This window comes from Haemorhous mexicanus, chromosome 19 (genome assembly GCF_027477595.1).
Source record: "Haemorhous mexicanus isolate bHaeMex1 chromosome 19, bHaeMex1.pri, whole genome shotgun sequence".
Lineage (NCBI taxonomy): Eukaryota > Metazoa > Chordata > Aves > Passeriformes > Fringillidae > Haemorhous > Haemorhous mexicanus.
Window position 1 is genome coordinate 10,722,762 of NC_082359.1, and position 15,728 is coordinate 10,738,489.

At 52.6% G+C, this 15,728-nt stretch overlaps 1 protein-coding gene and 1 pseudogene across 1 annotated transcript in view; one reads left to right on the forward strand and one right to left on the reverse strand.

Moving 5' to 3' along the window:
* Positions 1-11,255, reverse strand: part of CUX2 (cut like homeobox 2) — a 62,062-nt gene extending 50,807 nt beyond the window's left edge. The window contains exon 1 of the mRNA XM_059863393.1: positions 10,954-11,255. The gene's annotated coding sequence lies outside the window, so the exon portion shown is untranslated. The remainder of the gene's footprint in view (positions 1-10,953) is intronic.
* Positions 11,256-13,427: 2,172 nt separating this feature from the next.
* Positions 13,428-13,829, forward strand: LOC132336297 (protein FAM32A-like; annotated as a pseudogene).
* The last annotated feature ends 1,899 nt before the right edge of the window (positions 13,830-15,728 follow it).

The window sequence follows — 15,728 nt, forward strand, 5'->3', positions numbered from 1 at the left end:
AAGTAGCCAAGCACCATTTCCAGCCCCTTGCTCCCACCATGCCAGACCCAGCTCCCACAGGGCAGCAGAACCAGCCCTGGAGCTGTTTTGGGTCAATCCTGCCCAGAGCAGAGACATTAAAACCCAGGCACCCATCAGCAATACATTTACTCAGCTGCTAAACACAAGGACAATTTTTGGAGTTAATAAGTTACCAGAGGAGGAAGAACTGGGCAAGTCCCCAGAGCAACTCCCACTGCCCAAATCGGGCACTAAACCCCATCACTGCTTCCCAAGCACCCATTACTTAATAAAAACCAGCCCAGGAGTCCCTCCACTCTTTGCAAAGCTGCTTTTCTCCCAACTCTTGTCAGAAAATAACCAGCAGATGCTCAAGAGAAGAAGCACATTTTCCATCACTAAAATAAACTTCATTTGGACGTCCCCAGCTTGTGGCAGCCATCGCTCTCCTGCACACAAACCTGCCAGGGATGATAAAATCTGCATATTTAACCTTCTCACAGTGCTAATGATCTCAGGACAGGCTGATACATCACCTGAGAGCAAACACCCATTACCTGCAGAGTGATTTCCAGGTTATAGGAATGAGCCCTTGGGATTATAGGGTTGTAATAACACCAGGCACTGCAAAGCTCCAGGGGAAACCTCGGCTGTGAGAGCAAACACAGAGCTGAGCTGGGAGCTGGAACAGGCACCCAAAGGGACCAGGAAATCCATCCCCATGTTCACATCCCCACCTCCAGCATCCCCAGCAGCAGCCAAAGGCCTCAGCACGTTTCTCCCAATGCTTAAATCACCACCTCATTGAATCCACCAAAAACCTCAACCTAAAAATTCAGAAATGCACCAATTTTTTAAGAAGAGGCCACACCATTGAGAAAAAAATGAAGAAAACCAAAAAATCTACCAGAAGCAATTCCTCACCATGATCTTAATTGATCCAAGGGAGAATATTTATTTAGGTTAAGGAGACTGCCAGAAGGCACAAGTTTTAAAAGCAAAATCCCAAAGAGCCCGGGGCAAACCCACGCAAATTATCATCCCAACAAGTTCTTTTCTATATCAATATCTGCCAGTGACAGAGAGGCTCCAGCCAGCCCCCACAGAGCCATCACACCCTGCTGATATTCTTCCCAAAATTACATTTATGAGACTTTCACCTTTTCTGTTATTAAAAAACCAGAATTTGATTTTCAGGGAGTCCTGTGATGGTGGTTGTTAACCACTTGACTGGCTCCAAGACAAAATTTTGACCCAGTGGATTCCATTAAAAACCCACTGATTTATTATTAAAAAAATAATATTTATTTCATGCATGTCTTTACAGAAAGAAACACATGCAGTTTATCAAGAAGCAATGAAATGCATCAACTTTGGGAATTTCTTTTGTGCCCAAGAATCAAAACCAAGTAATTCAGAAAATAAATAAGTAAAGCTTTTGCCCAGGCCCCCTACTCAGTATTTAACTTTCCATGGGGATCCAGCTCTTTTGAATGATGAAACCAAAAGTTATTCCCTCAAAAATTTTGCTGACAGGCAGGAGTTTGACCAGGACATTTCTGCACCCCACCAGGGTTTGTTCCCTGCTCTCCCAGCACCCACAAGCCCATCCTGGTGGTCCTCAGGGAGGGGAGCTCCACTCAGGATGCTCAGGAAAACCTGAATAAAACACCCCCAAAACATAAAACTGTTCTAAGATTTGGTGACTGGTAAGTAAATGTTTCCCATCGATAACAAGATAGTTAAATCAAAGCTTCAGCAGCAGCATGGATTTCCCACCCAGTCAGTGGATGGATCAAACACCTGGCACGAGGCTGCAGATAATCCCAGCGATTTATTTTGGGGAGCCAGGGCCAGGGAAGGGGAGGGGAGGCTCCAGCCCCAGCGAGGATTTGCGTATTAGTAAAAACAAACAATCCTGTAAATAACGAGCCCCTCGTCCTGTCTCCACCACGCTCCTCTTATTGAGTGAGTCAGATGTTCTGCTGATTAAAAATTGATCCATTTCAAAATCTAATCAACAGAATAGGATTCTTTCATATGTTATCAAGGCAGATGCTGACAACAAAAACCAAACCTGTTATTAACCCATGAACCCCGGTGACCTGAACCTGGCTGGGCTCTGCAACTGTAAATTATTCAGTAGTCCAAGAGCAATACCCGTAAGCCTGATGAATTTACTGGTGCTGCTGGGGGTTAAAGCCAATATCACAGACCCAGGGGTCCCTGGGGACACGGTTCATGACACGCTGCCACTCTGTGTCATGCCTGGGAATACATTACTGGCATCTGCTCTTGCCTTTGCCTTGCAAATGTCTAGAGTTTTTTTTTTTTTTTTTTTTTTTTTTGTCATTTTTTTTCTTTGTTTTTAAGTGACTTTCTGGCTTCAGCACAGCCCTGTGGGGAGTGGAAGTCCTCAGTCCTGCTGGTCTCTGCTCCAAGCCTGTGTCACCACCAGAGCAAATGGTTTGTGTCCCTGCTTCAGCCATAGCCCAGCATTGCTCATTCAGAGCCTCACTCAGCCATGAGGAACAGGAAAACTGGGGGAACAACTGGGATTTATTTTGATTTAAATCCTTATTTTTAAGCCCCATTGGCATCCCTGCCCACGCTGCTCAACCCAGCAATGGGGGCATTGCCATGGGGTGATGCCACTGCTTGGTGGCATCTTGGATTTCCCTTTGTGGGCTGGTGACAATCCCACCTGGTCACACCAGGGCACTCACGTGCTGCTGACTTGTCCCTCCCCAAAAACACCCAAGGGATGATGATGCAGAGAAACCCCAGCTCTGACACAGATTCCAACCCAGGATCACTGCCAGCTGCATCACCACAGCATCACTTGATTCTCCAAACCTCACACTAAAACCTTTCTCCAAGTTTTGGGGGAAAGCAGCAGTTTTAAGCACAGACTCTAAAGCTTTTTGAGGCAAAGCCCCCCTGCCCAGCACTGCTGAATCCTTTATTTCCTCTCTCAAGCTGTCCAGGTGCTGCCCCAGCCTGGCTGATCCTCCTGGCTGGAATCAGAATGGGGAAAAACTGATGCTACATAAACCAAGTTCAAAGATAATGACAGCTCTTCTCTTAAACAGTAATATATTTATAAGTGTAATGACTCTCTGACCTCTCCTTAAAGCCCAAATAACCCCTGGGGAGCCCCCTCAGACTGGCCACGATCGATCCTGGCTGGGCTGCAGCTCCCAGACAGAGGCACCTCCCAGAGATGCTCCAGGCAGCAGGAAAAGCCCCTCCTGCTCCCCCAAAATCCCTCTGGGTGCCAGCACCACACTGCTGCTCTGATATTTAATAGTGAGGCCCCACCATCCTTCACCCCACGGCATCAGGGGGAGCCCAGCTGGCACCACGTGGCTAAAACCATCAAATATTGACCTTTATTTTCTCTATTTCAAATCCAAAAGGGCTTTAAAAACAACACAGGACAGTGCCCACAGGGAGGCTCCTGGATGCTCGGGAAGGGAAGCCCAGGATCTTCCCCAGCAGGGATTTTGGAGCACACTGGAGCCACAGCCCATCCCTGCAGCCCCAATATCAGTGCACAGACATCACCTCCATCAATTCTGGATCCAAAGGGGACAAGAAAACCAGCAGAAACTGAGTGGTTTTATCCTTTTTAAAAGCCTGCCTGGATAAAGACTCCTGGCTGGACAGCCCCAGGCTCCACAGTCAGAGCAGGTGGGATCCTCCTGCTTTGGGGTACCCGGATCAAAGCCCCAGCAGCTGCATCCCCACATCCCTCCCTGTGCATGTCCAGCCTGCATGGATCCCCCAGCCACATCCCTACAGGGATACCCAGGGATACCAGAGTGATTCAGGCACGGAGAGCACAGCAGGGGTTTGCCTCTTAATAAACCAGTTATTCCATCAAATTCCATTATATTCCAAGCTAAAACAGGCAGCGAGCCTTGGAGGAGGAGATGAGTGATGGATCCAGCTCGGAGCAGCCCCATCCTGGCCCAGCCAGGGATCCATTCCTACAATCTGCAGGGATACATGGGAACAAGTGCTGGTTTGCCTCACCATCCTCCTCCTCCTCCTGGCCAGGGCAGCCCAGATCACCCAGCTCCGACCTCGGCTCCCTCCTCCCCATCTCATAATCACACTTGTGCAAAGCCTTTTCCGTACATGAGGAAGAGAGAAAACATCCTTGGAGAGCCTCACAATCAGACAATTTTTAAGATCATGGAGCATTAAACCATTCCCAATAGGGTTTACTAATCAAACAGCCAAATCCTTCATAACCAACCAATCCCTACAGAGCAATTAAATCCTTCCCCTTTAAAACACTTGGCACGCTGTCTGGGGAGAAAAAGAAAAATTTGCAAAATTCATTTGATAAATTAACCAGGGAAAAGAAAGAAGTGAATCAAGCTTTGTTCTTTTCATTTTTTTTAATTATGGAATTCACAATGCCTGAATAATGTTTAATAAGAACTATGAAAATTCCTAACAGTATTACAACACAACACAAAAGAATTAACCTGGTTACCGTGAAAAATTGCATATTTAATTAAGAACAGAGAGTTCAAAACTATCCAGAGATTTCAAAAGTACCGTTGCCTAAGGGGCTAAATTACACGCTCGCAGTGCTGCTAACAGGGCTGGAGCTCACAATCATTACCCAAGTGTCCCCATTAAGTGACAACGGGCAGATGACATCAAATTCATTTCAAAAGCAACAGGAATTGAAGCATTCGCTTGGGTAGTGGAAAGGAAAGCGACTATCCTGCTGGTATAAACCAGACCCCTTGTTGATAAAGGCAATAATTAAAGAATAATGTTAATTAGCTGCTTTTATTCGAGAGGAAAGCGCGGTGGCAGGAGACGCTGCCGCGGCGGCGTGTGCCGAGCGGAGCCGCTGGCCCGGGGTGCCCGGACTGGAGCTGGAGCCGTGCCCAGGGCACAGCCCTACTGGGCAGGGCACCCTCCAGCCCTCAGCTCTGCCAGGAACAGGGCTGGGAGGAGCTGGGATGGGCTGGCATCAACAAGGCACAGCCCAGCGCTCGTGCCAGGGGAAGGGAACCGGAGTGGCGCGGCCACTGCATCCCATCCCATCCCACTGCATCCCATCCCATCCCAGCCTGGCACAGCAGATGTGGCATCAGCAGCTGCTCAGGGGAGAGACCCCACAGACTCACAATCATGAGGTGTCCTGAGTTGTAAGAGACCCAGAAGGATCACTGAGTCCAACCAACCTCTGGTCCTGCACAGACACCCCAACAATTCCATCCTGGGAGTGTTGTCCAAATGCTCCCGCAGCTCTGGCAGCCTTGGGGCTGTGCCCATTCCCTGGGGAGCCTGGGCAGTGCCCAGCACCCTCTGGGGGCTAAACTTTTCCCTGATATCCACCCTAACCCTCCCCTAGATGGAGCTCAGCCCCACCATCCTGAGAGACAGCTTCAGCACGGGGGTCACCACCATCCTCCACTCACTCCACCCCAGCCGCCCTGCCAGACATCACAGGGGGCTTTTAACCCAAACTGTGCCCCCACAGTGCCCACAGCTCCTCCCTCAGCCAAGAAACTGAGGGGACAAGAGGGGCAATCATGGCCCAGCTCCCAGGGATGCAGCAATGTTTGTGCAGCACTCCCAGAGCCGCAGACGGAGGCAGCTCTCCCCGTCAGCGTGATTAATAAGGAATAAATGTCCTCTGCAGCCAGGCTGAGCAATAACACCCCGGCTCTGCTCCGTGCTTACAGCACACATTACAAGCCCTGCTGCCAGCACCAGGTAATACTTTATTATGTTATCCTGACGGAGGAAAACAAAGGATGCTCGAGGTCCTGACTTTGGTGTAAAACCACGGGAGCGTTACCAAAGGCAACGGCGGCGCGCTCGGAGCGGCTGACGCACGGCTCAGCTCCCACCAGAGGAATATTTACCCGGGGTTCAAAGTGGTTATTTACTTTTTTGGGAATCTGTGTTGCAGGAGGACTGGCTGGCACAGGCACACGCTGAGAGTTAAATATTAAATCAGCCCCACACTCGTTTAAACCACAGCAAAGTCAGCGCTCGGGGTGCTGGGGCAGCTTGGGGGAGATCACTTAGGGCTGCACCAAAGTAGGTAAAAATATAATTAAACAGCAAGGCCATGTGAAAGAATAAAAGGCACCAAATGCATTTTGGGAAGAGGTGTTGGTGCAACCAGGGAACTCAGCTTAAAAAAGCCACCAGTGTTGGGAATACTGAATTTTGCCCCCAGTCCCCCAAATCCTCACCCAGCATCAGAGCAAAGCCAGGAGAGGGGGAATCACAGCACAAAAGGGATCTCCAGCAAAGCAGAGCCAGCACAGGGCCAAATCCTGCTCCCCAAATTGTGCTGTCTTGGAAAGACAGACCAAAAGCTGCAGGAAAATGTGCACCACAAAAAAAAAAAAAAAAAAAAAAAAGGTAATTAAAGAAAACTCAGTCACAGATCCTGTTGCAACACAGAGGAAAAAGTGTTACAAAACGGGAAAACTTTTTAATAAAGTCTGCAAGTATATATTCCTCCTTTATCAACCTCAAGATTTATTGACCCAAGGAGCCATATTGACTGAATAAATCTTGATAATGACCCCAGCAGAAGTCAATACCTGCTTATTATCTCCCAAGTTGGGGAATTACATCTTTCGGTAATAGGAGCAGGATGGTACAAAATGTTCTGAGTAACTTCACCCAGGCATTTGGGGGGGAATGGATGTCTCTAATGTGCCTTTTCCAACCCCAGAGGGAATGTGCTGCACCCTGAGCTGCACTCTGGGCTCTGTCTTGAGGGAGCACACACCCATGGCTTGCAAATCCTAAATAAAACCCATTTCAAGGCATGCTGAGGAGCAGGATGCTGCTGCTCACCTTCCCTCCCTGCAAACAATGGCCCTGTAATTTCAATTTGCTGTGTTTTGCTGGCAGCTCCCAGGATAATTCCCTGAAATTTGGGATGTGGGAATTCCTGCAGCCAGGGATGTGGCACCATGATTACACCAGCACTCAAGGGAGGAGGGGAGAAGCGCCACTGCTGTCCCTTGGGACATGCAGTCACCTCTGGGAACCCAAATAGACTGATTTTCTCCAGCCAGCAAAAGCAGGAGTGGAAAATGGGGGAGCAGAGGGGCCCCTGGAGCCCCTAAAACCCACAGGCAAGCAAAACCTCCTGCATTTAAAGATGATGATTCTTTTGCCAAGAGCCAGATTCCCATTCAGCAGAGAAAACAGGAGCCCTGGGAGCAGCACACACAACAATTTGCCTGTATGTTCATTCCAGGTCTCTGCAGACAGCAAGAAAAATTAACTGAGGGGAGCAGCTCCTGTGCCAGCACAGGGAGGGAGATGCACCGTGAGCTCCGCAGGCTCTGCTGAGGATTTCGAGTTCAGCAAGTGCCTCTGAAGGACTGGCAGGCTGGGAATGCACTGCTTCCTAAGCTGGTCATAAATCATAATTCAGATCACCCAAGACTTTAACATTTCTCTCCACCTGTGGCCAGGAGCCCTGCCCAGCCCTGGGGGTGGCTCTCTGCTCCCCATCCATGCCAGAAGCACCCCACGACCCCCAGCCCTCACTGCTGACCCCCATTTCAGTGGGCACAGCAGCCCTGAGCACTCCACTCAGTCCCACACCCCTCTCTGAGCTGGAACACCCACCAGGAGCTGGCAGGGCTTGTGCTCATCCCTGCAGTCCCACAAAAATCAAATTATATTTCCATCCCTGTCCCCTAGCTGCCTCGTGGTCACAATCCCTTTTTCCCCCCCTGCTTCCAAGGCCACAGAGACAATCCACTAAACTGGATCAGGAGGCCAGCATGTACATCTCTAATGGGCTGCAGCACACACACAATTAATTAATGGATTTATTAATTAGGGAAGAAGTCACTCTCCAGGCTGGAATTGGGGTCACCAGTTTCTAAAGTGAGAACTGTGGTGCTAAAGATAAACTCTCATTTTCTGCAGCTCTTCTTGTCTGGCAGCATCTCAATTATTCAGCCAGAAAAAAAAAAATTAAAAGAAAAAAAAAAAATCAGATTTCACTTCAGGAACTTCAGTCTGACTTTCCAGAGATGCTCAATACTGACCCCAGAGCAGGTGGGACCAGAAGCACGGCCATCTCCTCCCTCTCCTCACATACAAACTGGAAATAGTAGAAATATCAGGTGTTAATGAAGGATTTGGGGGGTGGGATGGATTGTCACCTCAGCCTGTCCCAAGGAGGGAGCTGAGGAAGGGGACACCACGAGGTGGTCAATGCCAGTGACATTCCAGGACACTGAGTCCTCCCATGACCAAGGTTTGAACTTGTTGATGCTGGACCATCAGCTGCATTTCAGTGCCCAGTTCAGCTGGACCTCCCTGGGGGCAGCTGCATGTCCAGCCCTGCATCCCTAAGGACACAGAGCTCCTGGGTAAAGGACAGAGGCGTCACTTGTGTCCCCACCAACAGGGCACAGCCCAGCAGGAGAAGCCACCTGAAGAGTTGTGGTCAAGGGAAGCTCCCAGGAGGAGCACACAGCCATCAGACAGCAGCCAAGCCAAGCATGAGACAGACATCTGCCGAGGCCCCGGCTCCGGCGGCGCCCAAATTCAGATTAATTGTTCAAACCAGATGATTCCACAGCCAGTGCTCCCCACGCCCCACTGCACCAGGAGCAGCTGGAGCCACTGGAAAGCACAAGCTGCATTCCCAACCTCGCAAGGCTTCTCAGCCAGCCCCTGGGCACAAGCTGCACTTCCACAAACCTGGGATTTCAGCTTGGAAAGACAAAAATCGCTCTGAGATGGGGGCACCCAGAGCCTCCTTGGGCTCCTCACGCTTTCCCTTGGGCACAGTGGCCACAGACACCATCCCACCCTCCAGCAGGGATGGGGATGGAAGGTGTTGGGTGCTGGAGATGCTGGAGGAAACTGGAATGTCCCACCAGTCTCTCCATAAAAGTCCTAAAAACCCAGAGCATCAGGGGCATTCCCAGAGGTAAAGCTGCCCCAGCAGCATCTCAGCCTCCCCCAAGGTTTCTCCTGCTGCTCCACAAGAATGCAGCTAAGTTTATTAGTCCAAGCTCCAGGAATTAAGCTCCAGCCAAGAGGACTGATAGCTTATTTACTGCTGTCGTCTATATAAAGCAGAATTTTGACACATTGTTAAATGATGCACATTTAGATAAGTCAAGCTGTCATATCATTTAATGGATGTCTAAACTCCCTCTGTAGCTGATATGTAAAATTTATGCACTTCAGAATATCATAAGGTTATAATATTTTAATCACATCCACAGTTGTGGGGTTTTTTTGTTGGGTTTGTTTTTTTTTTTTTCCTCCCCTAAACTTTAAACAGCAAAAACATTTCATCAACCAGACCAGGCTCCGAGGCTCCCGGCTCTCCACCACCCGGCAGAGCCGCCGAAGTTTCTGCCCAACTCCAGCACTCAGAGAGCATTTGCATTCCGGGAAATAAACCCAAGAACATTTTATTTGACGAGAACCGAAGGCTCGGAGCCGTGTAGCCAGAGCTCATCTGCATAATGAGATGTGAAGACATTTATAAAAGATGGCTCTAATCGCTCTGGCTCGCCCGTTGTATTTATTACCCCAAATCAGCAGCTCAAAACTCCTGCCCATTTTTTTTGCCGTTTTAAGGGTTGGATTAGAGCAGCATCCAGCGCAAGGAGCATCCCATAAATCCACACGGTGCCAACCAGAACGCAATAAACCCCAAGCAAATTAAACCCCAAAAAACCCCACGAAGGTATGAATCCCGCTCTGCCTATCACACACAAGAAAGCTGTAAAAAAATACTGCATTAGTAATGTACACAATAAACCAATCTCATAACCCGGTGAAATACGTCTGGCATTATCTTTGATAGAATTTTATCTCTTCTCATTTCCGCGCCTCTCTGCCGTAAAAGGGCTCAGCGCCGTTTCGATCCGAGCGCTGCCGAGTGGCACATTATCCCTGTGTTTTCCATATGCCCACCATTCATCAGGGCGGCTCAAACTCTGCCATTCCCGGCCAGCCCCAGGCCACCAGAGCTGCTCAGACACATCCATTAAAAAGGAAGGAAGAAAAAAAAAAAAGGAAAAAGGTCTTGGAATAATTATAAATTGATTGCTTGCCTTCTTTTTTTTTTTTTTTTTTCCCTTCCCAGTCTTGTTTTCTTCTTTTTTTTCTTTTTTTTTTTTTTTAATGGAGGGCATTAGGCCAAGCTGGCACAAGGTCACCTTTCCCAACGCGATCCCGGCGAGGCGGCAGAACTGCTGCCTGGACAGAAGTCAATCCCCACCGCTCCCTCTCCAGCTCCGCACCCAGCCACAGGCACCGGCCAGGCGGAACGGCGGGGAAGGAAGGGAGGAAGGGAGGAAGGAAGGAGAGCCGCCACCTCCCAGCCCACCTCTCCCTCCGGCAAAGTTCGCCCCCGACAGACCCACGGCAAAGTAGCTGCCAATATTTATCCTTAAATAAAGGTTCTGCGCGCACCCAGGAAAAGTCATTAGCGCGATTTAGCGGGGAACGCTTTTGTATCCGAAGCGCTTAGAGCCGTAATCCCTTCCCGGCCACAATGCCAGAACTGAGCAGTCATGGCAAACCCACCGGCCGCGGTACCTGCGGTACTTTTCGGGTCGCGCAGCGCAGATGCAGCACGTAATCTGCTTAAAAGCCAAAATGCATTAAATGCTGGAACTGTTGATCCAGTACCGGAGCCCCATAAATCGCATTTCAATTTGTTTACTCCCCTCCGAAGCACGCTGCATTTTAAACTCCGGAATATCCTACAGGGATAAACCCATTTAATATCCATGGAAATGCGCGTTTCGGTTGTTGCAGCGGCTCCAGGTTGGGTTTCATCCCATTATGTTGGGAGAGCCATTGTGTTAATTACCCACCTCCTATTTAAGGTGCGTATTTAAGGTCACAAACTGTCAGCAGCCCCTGGCAACCTTCCCCCGCGCACGGTAACAAAGGACTTACCGGGAATTTCACAGACCGAGGGTACCACGGTGGGATACGGCGGCCGTGACCTGCCCGGAGCCACAAAGGAGCTGCCGCCCCCCCGCCGCATCCATCCCCGGTCCGAGCAGCACCGCCTGGTACCGACCGCCTTCCCGGCGCTCAGGGCTGGCCGAGCCCCCGCACCGGCCCCGCACACCGGCCCTGGATAACAATGGGAGGGCGGCGGGGCTCCGGGCAGTCCCGCTCCGCCATCCCCGCATCCATCACCGCAACCGCGCGGCTCTGCCCGCCCCGAGCGCGCCGGGGGACGCGGGGACCGAGCCGCCCCCGCTGCGGGCGGCGCCGGGGACACTTGGCAGCCCGCGGGCACCTGCGGCTCCGCTCGGCGGGCGGGCACCGCCAGAAACTTGGCTGGGCGGCGCGGGGGGCCGCGCTCCCCGCAACTTCATCCCGCGCAACTTCCCTCCCTCCTCTTCCTCCCTCCCTCCCGCCGGGGCGGAGCGGCGGCCGCCCCCCGGCCCTGCTGTCACCTCGGGGGCGGCGGGGCGGGGGCTCCATCGCGGCTCCATCGCCGCTAGCGCTGCTCCATGCTCTGCTCCAGGCTCCCGGGCGGGCGGCGCCGAACAAAGAGCGGCGGCGGCGGCGGGGATCAATTTCTGATACCTATCGATGGGGAAGGGCGGGCGGAGGGAGGGGGGCGGGCGCGGGGGGAGAGGGAGGGAGGGAGGGACGGGGAGAGGGGGGGGGGAGTGATCCGGGCGGCCGCCCCCATCCCTCCCCTCCCGCCCGCCGCCAGCCCCGCGCCCGCCGCCGCCGCCACCGACCTGGAGCCGGCGGGCATCAAACCGTGTCCGGTATCGACACATCGATCCCACGTCGGCGGCCATCTTGGGGGAGCCCGGTGGCGCGGAGGGGCGCGGAGGGAGCGGGGGCCGCCCGCCTGCCCGCCCGCCTCCACCGGGGGCGGCCCCGCGCGCAGCAGGGATGGGGAACCCTCCCGGACCACCCGTGTCCCCCCCGGGGCCACCCCCGAGCATCGCCCCCCGCGGCTCCTGGACACCCCCCTAAGGGTATCAGTCTCGGGAAGGGGCGCGGGGTCCCCCCCGGGCGATATATTTTTTTTTCCCGGCCAAATTAAGGTTTTTAGCTGGAAAAATCGCCAGCCGGAAGCCGCCGGTTAAACTTTTCCAGGTTTGTTTGGTTTTTTTCCGCCTAATCTGACCCTTCCCGCACCTTTGACCTGCTGGGAATGGCTACAGCAAACACGCTCCCAGCGTTCCGCAGCCAGAAAACCCGAATCCACAAATACCCCTAATCCACAAATACCCCGAATTCAGGTTGGTTTAGGGCTGTATTTTTAAATTTCTCAATGGCTCTGAAGAATCCAACCAACTTCAGCAGAGGAACAGAGCCCACACAGCAGAGCCATAGTACTAACAACACCTGTCCCAGAAATTCCCTCTCTGCTTCTCCACAAAAAAAAAAACCAAAACCCCACGACCAAACCCCATGTCAATCTGTCTTTTCTCCATATTGTCTAATAATTTTCTACACCAAATTGCCCCACAGCCTGTGGTACTGGCCACACCAATATCCAAGGGGCTTGGAGAATTAATTCCCAATTCCCCGGGGAAGCCTCCCAGCAGAGCTGTGCCATTTTTGTGCTGGAGGGACCCCAGCCCCAGTGGCCGCGGCTCAGTTTTGAGCAGAGAAGGACGGAGCTGCCCCTCGGTTGTATTGCAATAAATAGTTAATTAGTTGTTTGCGCTGGGTGTTCGGTAATTTGCGCTGTTCACAGGATTTGTGTCCTATCACCACATGGTCTTCCCCTTCTCCCCCCGCCAAGTGTCAGCGTGGTGGTCGCTCCCTGGGTGACCCCGCCCCTCTCCCTCCTCGCTGCTATCCCATTGGCTGTGCTCCTCTAGCTCCGCCCCCCATTTCCCCGGGTTAAAAGTTTCCCGCCATGAGCCGACGCGCTCTTTCCCACCTTGGAAAAAAACGCGGGACCTCGTTCCCCACGTGGAGAGGAGAGTTCTGCTCTTTTGCCTTTGTCCATGTAAGATCCTGTGCGCTGGGCTCCGTAGCTGGCCGGGTTGGGTCCGAACAGCCCAGCCCGCCCAGACACGGTTCTGACCGCTGGTCCCCACGTGGTTGCGTCGCACCACGCTCAGAGGCGGCGCGCAGTAATTCCCGGGTGAATTCCGTTAGCTCCTGGGACTTGCAGCTTCCTCGGACTTCTTCGTCCCTTTCTGGTCGGCTCGAAGGCAGGAGGGTGGGATCAGCAGCCTGCCTTGCCCAGGGCGGACCGATTCCGGACAGAGATTTCCTTCCACCCTTCCATCCAACCAAAGTCCCCGGGAGGGGTGAGCCCACCCCGCCACTGCCTAGGGGTCCCCGGAGTGATCCCCGGAGGGAGGGGGTTATTTCCCGGTGCAGGGTTAGGGTGCAGCCCGGCTGGAGGGCTCTGTGTGTGCAGGGCTCTTTGCGGGTCCATGGCAGGTTACGAGTTGGTGCAGCGCGCTCTGCTGCGGCTGAAGGGCAGCACTGGGGCCCTGGGGGCCGGTGAGAGGAAGAAGAAGAAGGCGAAAAACAAGGCCCAGATCCTGGAGCAGATCGTGAGCAGCAAGAAGCAGTAGGAGGAGGAAGAGGAGGAGGAGAAGAAGCGTGGGCTGGACAGGCAGACCCCGGCACAGGCGACCTGCGAGAAGATGCAGGAGAAGCGGCAAATGGAGCGGATCCTGAAGAAAGCATCAAAAACCCACAAGCAGCGAGTGGAGGAGTTCAACAGACACTTGGATACTCTGACTGAGCACCACGACATCCCCAAAGTCAGCTGGACTAAATGACCAGGCTGCTTTTCACGGCTCTGGAGCTGGAGTTGTGTTTTGCTTGTATCAAGCCATGTCAATCTGTCTTTTCTCCGTTTTGTCTAATAAATCTTCTGAGCTTTTATGACTTTATACTGTCTCATTTGATAGACTTGCTTTTTAAAACCAAACATGCAGCATTGTCTCCTCTGGGCTGAGGAGGATGGTGGATCCCTGTGCTCCCAGAAGGGCTGGAGGGAGATGGGCAGCATGGACACCAGCAAACCCACCAGTGCTCCTGCAGTGGTCACTTGTAGTCCTTCACTGCTCCTAAAAGCCTCCTTGCTGCAGCAAATCTTGCACTGCTGGAGCCTCTCTCTGCACAAAGCTGGGGAGGAAGCTGCCCCTCACTGCCCAGGTATCACCATGCTGCTGGTCCCTGCGTTTTGCAGGGCTCTTGGGATTCCACCAAAAAGCAGAGTTTGAATTCAGAAGACACTGAAGAAAAGGGACACTCTTCAAACTGCACCCTGCCCTGCAGGTGCTCCCGATTCTCACAGGGACAGGTGTGCTCCTGGGCCAGGAGAATTGTCCAAAAGGGTGAGGCAGACACACAAAGTGACCTTGGCCCCACTCTGTAGCACAAACAGCCAGGAAATCATCTTGTTCTTCTCATCTCTTCCACTCAGAGAAACTCAGAGCAGCTCACAATCCCACAACTGCAAAATGCCTCAGGCAGAAGAACAAGCGAACAGAAAATCAAAGTTCAAAGAAAGATTTGCAGGAGCCGAGGCAGTTTGTGTGAGAGAGGGCCTGGGTGCTCCTGTGAGCCCTGCACCAGCATCTTCCCCACCTTCAGAGCTGGCTGGAAAAGGGGCACATCCTGCCCATGGTCCTGCAGCCAACACATTGCCTGGAACTGGGGAACCCCAGGTGAAAATGCTGAGAGAGCTGAAATCCCAACCCTGGCAGCATCAAAAACAAATTCCACAGATGCTCTGAGACCCCAGACATGAGTGTCCAGGTGCTGCTCCTGCTTGGGGGCACACAGGTCAAAGCCTCCAACTTTGTTCTGGCTGCCCAAGTGCTATAAATAGATCCCCTTATCCCCCAAATCATAAAAAATCAGGGAGTGAAAACTGCTTGGAGTCCTTGAGATTTGTAATGAGATCAGGGCTGTTGGTGGTGCCAGGAAGCTGCTTCACCTTAATGGGGCTGTAATTAGCTGGGGGTGGGAGCAGAGGTCCTGCAAGGGGAGATCCCAGGTGGGGATTCATTTCCATACCTCCCTCAGGGCCACGGGGAGGTTTGCTCATGGATGGGTCAGTGAGCCCGGGTGGGATGAGTGGTCTTTGCTGGGGGCACAGCTGGTTTCTCACCATGCCAGCAGCAGGGATTGTCCAGTCTGTTCATGGTCCAGGTGCTCCTGGGATCTGCTGCTGGACACCACCAGGACAGGTCCCAGGCAGGGACCTTCTCCTTGCACCCACAAAGCTGATCTCCCCCCCATAAATCACTGCCCTACTCTGCTGCCCAGGGAATGCAGGAGCCTGCTCATAAATCAGGAATAAAACTAACTTGGCATCTTTGGTGAGCAAATTAAATTGTGGGCTTTGGAGGAATGTTTCTGTTTGGCCAAATCACTAATAAATCAATGGGAGCAGTAAGGAAGAGAGAGGGACTGCACCCTGTGCCACCTGGAGGGACGGAGAGCTGTGGGGTGGCACAAACCAGCCGTGTCCCCCGTGTCCCCTCGGGTGCTGCCCCGTGGCCCTGGAGCACCCTGGGGAGAGCAGGGGGACCCCAGTGCTGCCACCCCCCTGCACAGAGGGCTCACCCCCCCCCGGGGAGAGCTGTGAGGCACAGGTTAATAAATCAGTTTGTCTGCAGCCCCGTTTGCTTTGTGTGCCTGACAATAGCCCGTTGTAAATGGCAGCCCCTTGCCTCCTCTCCTGAAAGGCTTTTAATTAAAATACGGAAGGGGCT